At 30.1% G+C, this 7547-nt stretch overlaps 1 long non-coding RNA gene across 2 annotated transcripts; it reads right to left on the minus strand.

The window, feature by feature from the left end:
* Nucleotides 1–1229: 1229 nt before the first annotated feature.
* LOC143246927 (uncharacterized) lies at nucleotides 1230–6967 on the minus strand. 2 transcript variants are annotated; one of them, XR_013026235.1, is made up of 5 exons: nucleotides 6832–6967; nucleotides 6206–6383; nucleotides 4255–4393; nucleotides 3571–3692; nucleotides 1230–2788 (listed from the first exon to the last, which is right to left on the minus strand). It is a non-coding gene; the product is annotated as an uncharacterized LOC143246927 (long non-coding RNA). The 2 variants fall into 2 exon arrangements; XR_013026234.1 differs by having other exon boundaries at nucleotides 3571–4393.
* Nucleotides 6968–7547: the final 580 nt, after the last annotated feature.

Consider the following 7547-nt stretch of genomic DNA (forward strand, 5'->3'; position numbering starts at 1 on the left):
GTAGATACATATAAAATAATATTACACTGTCTTAACAAAAGGTATAGCACATAAGTGGAGAAAGATAAGGCTGATTATTTTATTCCTATAAGTGAACACTACACTCTTTGTTCCTCGGTGGTTTAACTAAAAGTTTACGGACCTACATTATCAAATTACACTGCTTAATTAGGGGCGGCTAGTGTAGATAGCCTTCATGTCACTTTGCGCGAAATTCAAAACAAACAATTACAGTGAAATATATCGAAACAGGTTAACTGTTTATTCGCTAACTGAGAAAGTTGTTAATACATATAGAGAACTCGATGAAACAAACATCGGAATTCCTCAGGATATCATCTGCGGTTTGTGATTTGGTTTTATTTATCTCTCCCGTTTTGTTTCTCTTTTATATTTGGTTGTTTTTATACAAAGTTTCGTCTAAAGTATGATGTTATAGTTTGCGTTTAGTGGTGTGAGTCCGTAGATATACCGCTGGGGTATCACTGACTGGTTAATACATCAGAAACCTTTTGACGTATTAACTATATTACTACTGTTTGACGAGAGGCCTCTTCAACGCCGGAGATGACATATGTAATGTGACTAACATATAACATATTCTCGTTTGTTTACAATTATGCATTCTTATAATTACCATAACATGAAAAGTATCTAAATGTTAATATACTAACTGGAAATAACCAGTCTCAGGATATAAGAAATTCTATGAACTGACTTCCCAGTTTTGTTAAAGTGAAATAAGTTTTCCAGAATTTAAAATTCATTTTTTAACTTGCTATTTTTATTTTTCATATAAAAATTTGTTCTATTGTTATTATGTCCACTACTATATAAACATTGATGTCTAGAGATAAAGGTTGTCAAACAGCATGTTAACAAGTGTTTGTGGGTACGTGTTTATTATATATTTGTATATCAGTTCCAAGAAAACACTATTTTAGTTTCACAAAAGTTAACATTTTACAAAACTATTATAAATGTCTGCCATTTTTAAAACAAAATGTATAAGCTATTAAACTTTCTATATAAAACCTTATATTTTTATAAATATATTAATTTCACAAAACGTTTATTTTTCGTGTTTTCAACTTTAAAGGTAACAGGGTACCTGTTCCCATAAAGATGATACAAGTTGAAATATTCTGCAGTAACATAAAATTAATTACTAAATCACTCACGGTTCTCAACTGCCTGTGATTTGTATGATTAGTCAGTAACAATAAGGTTATACAAACAATGTATTTTATTGCTTGATTCACTGAAATCCTATTTATCATAAACAACTAAGATGGTAACTGTAAGATTCCCTACGTAGACAAAACTTCCCATCACTTATTAATATACATACCTTGAAACACATGAAAGTTTCTAACAGTTAATATTCTAACTACACTTAACTTTCCTATATATTATACAATTAAACGTCATCATCATATCCCATTTCTTAATTTTTTTTTAGTAATAACTTATGGATGTAATGATAACAAACTGATAATAAAAGAAAGTATATATATTATAAATGAAAGTTGAAGCCTCAGTAGATATTCAAACCCACTCCCACATACATTTGTTTCTTTGTAAATTGAAAGTTTTATAACTTCCTAAACACTGTATTATTATATTAATATTTATACTAAAGATTGTTTAATTAATTAATTTTATTGATTTTTGTTGAAGATGAAATATGTGTAGTTCAAAACATTCATTACAGATGTTTACATATATTGCTAAGGCTCTAATATTCCTTGTCAGTTTTGTTTCTATGTTCTGATTGCTGGCAAAAAGTATTTCCATATAAGATTAAAATAAGCAAAAATAACACACACATCACAGTGTTAAGTAACAATGAAAACTTCCTTATTATTTAAACCAACAAGTTCCATTTTATATACTAGAGACAAATTCTCAGCTCATACTAACCCAGAACAGATGATAATCAGATGGTGCAAGGACTGGAAAATAAGTAGGATCTGGAAGTTTCTCCCAGTCTATCTCTTCAATCTTTATAAATGTGATCCTTGCTGTATGGAGCCATGCATTATCCTGGTGTAACACAATACATATACGATTGACCAAAGCAGGCCTCTTTCTTTTCAGTGCAACAGTCAAACGCTCTAACTGTTGACAATAGAAGTCTGATGTAATCTTTAGATTGAGTGGCAGCAACTCAAACTGGATCACACCAACGATATCCTACCAAATGCTTAACAAGGCTTTCCTAAGGTGGAGGTCCATTATGGGCTGTGCTTTAGCCAGTTTACCTACACTGAGCCATTGTCTGAGACACTTAACATTTTTATAACATATACATTTTTCATCTCCAGTTACTAACCTGTCCAAAAAAAAAGCAAGGTATGTTCATGGAAAGAAGTGCAAATGTCCACTCTTGCTCCAAGGTTGGCTACTGTCAAATCATGGTGAACCCATTTTCCAAGTTTTGACACCGTTCCAAGCTGTTACGGATGACGGTGAACTGTCAAATGGTTTGAAATTAAGCTTCTATTCTAGTTCTTCAACTGTTACAGCACAATCTTCATAAGTTGCTGCCAGCAGCAAGTCACCATTAAACTCAACAGGATGACTTGAACATGGACCATCACTTAAGTCACCTGATACGAACTTCTGAAACAACCTTCGACATTTTCTTTCATTGAGAGACTCCACACCTTGAATGTTTCCATGTAGTTTCTGCTGCACTATTGATTTTTTAAACTCATAAAGTATTATATGCCTAATGTGCTCCTCAGACACATCCATCTTCATGAAGGTTTATTTGATTAATGCTCTGAAAAAGTAGAGTTAAATTAATTTCTTTTATTTGTCTGAAGAATTTTATACATGTCCTACTACATAATCTCAGTCATTAAAGCATTCTACAGAGACAGAAATGATGATGCACTTTCTGCATTAAATTTTCAGACAGTACTTATGAGATGACCTGATACAAATGCAGTTAAAAAGAGCCTTAATAACAAACTGTGTGATAAGTAAATTTTTATTGTTGAGTTATAAAAACTGACATGACTATCATGATACCTGTATCAGTCAGTAGACATGTGGGATCTGAAGATGTAATTTCAACACATTATTGTTTTAAACTTCCTTTTTTAACTACTGTTTTATCAAACAACATTTAAATCAACATAAATCATTGACATTTACAAAACAAATTATATGTCAATGTGACAAACCTCATTACCCAATTATTGCAAGGATATACAGTCTAAATAAAACAAGGCCAAACTAAGAATGAACAATAAAAGTAGCAATCAGCTTTTTTATAAATAATATAAAAATGATATGTATACTAAATAATTGCTTTTTTAAATTATTAAGTGATAGTAGACTCTGAAGTTAATTTGTAACATTATGTTTGTTTATATACATTTTGAACAATGTTCTAGTGCTTGTTCATTCTAGCAGACAATATTACAGTCATTTATTTGTTCAAAAGTTTCTGTATATCTCACAAAACTAACAATATTTATATCAAAGGATATCACATCACCTCAAACAAACAGGAAAGTATAATCAGAAGTACAGTATATAAAACTTTTATACACTTACTATTATTCTAGTCTAACCTTCTCCATAAATAATCCAGAGTAAGACAGCTATCTGAACTCCTCTTCTTAGATGAAATCAGCCTGAAAGGCTCAATTACTTTCTGGTATATTTTGTGTTATAAACTGTATATGATATATCATTTGTTAACATACATGAGTCTTTCATAAATAAATTGTACAGTTTTCGGCATTATATATGCAAAAACGGCTTGTTTGGGTTGCGAAAATATCTTACGTAGAAGGTCGAAACGTTGTTCGCTCTTCTACATAAAATATTTTCTCAACCCAAATGAGCTGTTTTTGCATATATTTCTCAACAAGTGGGTTTTCTCAACATCACTGAGTTTTAAGCATTATAGTAACTAACTCAGTTTATTTTAATCAATACCAGCAATATTTAACTCTGTCATGCATTAAAGGTAAACCACAAAAAAGTAAAGATTACCAGAACATTAAGTTATCAAGTATGAAGACAAAATGAGTGATGCATTTCCAGGGGGGAGTAATACATTAAAAACATTCCAAGATACACTGTATTCTGACACATATAAAACATATGATGTTATTATCCACAGAAAATTATATATAAGGCACATTTTTTTAATTTTTTGTTGCATTTTACAACATTTATTCTACCTTTTCATGTAAAACTTAACTTATAACTTTATATATATATATTACTGACCTTTGACCTTACGATAAGGTTGTTTCCACTGTTCTAAGGCTTGAATATAGTTGATCCACAAGATGACAGACCACAGACAGTTTCAGATAACTTGTTCATGAGTAGAGAAAGAAATGGAAGTGATTTTCAACTGGGTGTCCTACAGACAAACAAGAAAGAAAGAGAGATTTCAATATGGTTAAGTATTATCTTTTTACAAGAAGCTATAGTTAACTCAATTATCCATGGAGAGATTATCCAGTTTATCTTTTAAAAGAATCCTGAGAATCTCACAAGTTGTTATACAAAACTTCAGAACTAGTTTTTACATTCTGTGTTCTACCATTCAAAAACTCAAATAAAACAAAAGGATAATTTAAATGAAAATTGTGAAATCTGTCAGGCTGAATATCAGGTCAAACTACATTTCTAGTACTTTCATCTTGCTAAGAAATACACAGATATACAAGTTTTCTTTGTTTTGTATTATCCAGGATCCCTTTTACCCTCCATTACCACAGATAAGATATATATATGTATACATATGCAACAGAGAATTTTAATTACAAAATTTTAAATGTTTATCATTAACTGTTATTTTTTATATAAATCACCTTACTAGTAAGTAACAAGGACAGTCTTTGAAATCACTTGATCATAACTCATACGATCTACTCGTAAGAATTCTGTAGCTGATTTAATTCATTTTGTTATTAAAGTTACTAGCAGTGTAGTTACAGGTAAATTAAGCAATGAAAGTAATATAACACAAAGTATTGAGTAGTTTAACTGATTATAAGTTTCCAACTAAGTTACACATCCAAAGTGTTGACTATGTTACAGTACAGTAATTTTTAATACACAAATCAGTGCATATTGTACAACCACATCCGATATAAACTAGTATATAACTGACTTTTAATAAGTGCAACTATTTTTCTTGTGTTCTAGAGGACCAGTATTTTGTATATAATACAATCACATTCAATTCTAATACATTACACATGTATATATATTATTACTATTTACAAATAAGTCTAAGTTTCAGATACTTTTCTAAAAACACAGAACAGTTACAATGATTTATGATAATATTATGTTATAGTTCTACTGTAATTACTTGTACTATCTATTTTTTTAATTTTTCCTGTACACCAAACTATGCAATCAGTGTTAGCTGAAAATAAGTAACAAGTGTGTTGAATTGATTAATCTAAAATGTATTGCTGAATGAATTTAATAAAGTTATTTATTGATATATTTTTATGATGTATTCAGTGTATTTTACACTGTGTTTGATTAACAGGCACATAAAACTGTCTTACTTTCATATCTATATAGTAACAATGGAATAAAACCTAATCATTTAAAAAACCCTGATTACAGTTTTCACAAAAATTTTACTCATTATTCATATCACATCACAATTAATAGTTAGTATAAATATCCACTGACAATACTGTTCACAAAAAGTTATCATTTGACAGCCCTACAGATACAACTATGGTATAGAGATATTGGGATGTTTGAATACTTGTTTAAATAATTGTTAATGTTACATAATAAATTACTTTTCATTTTCTAATGTAAATAAGACTATACACACATGTTGGTTCATTGCATAACTATAAAGCTTACCTAAAATAAAAATTAGAATGAATAATTTCAAATATGAAAGAAACTAAAGAATGATACAACTGTAATTATACAAACATAAAACTGTTTATAAGAACATATTTACAACTCAGAAATTAACACTGTCAGAAGTCAACATATTCTGCAAAGTTGTGTGTAGAATTCATAATTAATTATTACACATCTCAACTGGCAAGAACTTATGACAATGTTAACCCAATGTGATATTGTTTTTCTTACCATCCTGGACAGCTATATAGCGTTTAAGCAAGCAATAATGGATGTAATAAACTCTTTATAATACTAGATCTTTTGTGTACAAAATTTATACACTTACTTGTAGAGTACCAAGAAAGGTATCATCAAACTCCTTGTACACTTCCCAGATGGTATCACCTTAGGTAACATAGAGGCCTACAGCACTGACTGCGTATTGAAAAACATACCAAACATTTTCTGTGCCATCTTTCACTTCCACGCCTTCAAGAGAGCACATTCTAACCAGTGATGTACAGCTGATGATGTAAAATAAAAAAAAATAACGTATACAGTTAAAAATACAATATCTTATTTTGAAGACTGCCTCATTAATATTTAAACTACTTAAAATGTATTCTCCGTTACGGTTAACACAATTATTACATCTGCGTCTAAGTCTTGAACGAAATAAAACATGACGTCATACACTTCTATGATGTCAAATAGCTCATTGGTGCTATGCTTATCTTATTAAACTACAACAAATCTAACCTAACCTAACAATTACCAATTCTTACGAATATAATTATACTTCATATAAACATACAATGAAATTGAAACAACTGATACTGTATCTAATTGCATCACAAAGTTTCAAATTTGGAACAGTTTCAGCTATGACGTCATGCTTCATTTTGTTTCATTTTCTTCGAAATTTAGCCGCTTATCCAGATCTGGCTTTTAAAAGACACTTGTCAACACTACCCAGGGTTGATCGATGGTTCATACGAAGATTACTAAGCTATCTATACGATCTTGAGAAGGTGCTATATCTACAAGCAACCAGTGACACCACTGTTGATGTTAATTGAGATTGTATTAACACTTTCACCGCAAGAACTTCCCCTGAGCTAAATAAAATCGTCTGGCGTTAGGCAGAATAAAATACTAAAAGGCCCAATACGCTTGTTATATTAAAGATATATTTTAATTTTTGTACAGCGTAACCTGATAAAATTTTATAGTTTTATGGTAAAATAACAACATTCTAAAATTTCCTCGCGGATCCCCAGATGACGGTGGATCCCAAGGGCATGGGGGAGTATCACAATCTTATAATGTGTTTTTATCACTGTTAGTTAGCTGTGTATCGCTTTCAACTTTAAATGTTTGTTTCTTAGTAGCATGTATTTGTGTACTTTGATCGAATCATAAAACATTTGTAATTCTCTCTATTTTTATATTAAATATAACACATACATACAGTCTATATGTAAAAGGTTAAAGTTGTATGTATAGAATAAATCTACAGACGACAAATAAACGTTGTCACATCAAAAAACTTGTTGCTCTGAGATCTACACCAACAAATCGTCATTCCTGTAGTCGCGAGAAACAAACCTTTATTTATATTCTATATACAACTTGTTAACTAGATTTATAGTATAAATTTTCGTTTTCATAACTCAACTAAGAATATC

Source organism: Tachypleus tridentatus, chromosome 3 (assembly GCF_004210375.1).
Source record: "Tachypleus tridentatus isolate NWPU-2018 chromosome 3, ASM421037v1, whole genome shotgun sequence".
NCBI classification, from domain to species: domain Eukaryota; kingdom Metazoa; phylum Arthropoda; class Merostomata; order Xiphosura; family Limulidae; genus Tachypleus; species Tachypleus tridentatus.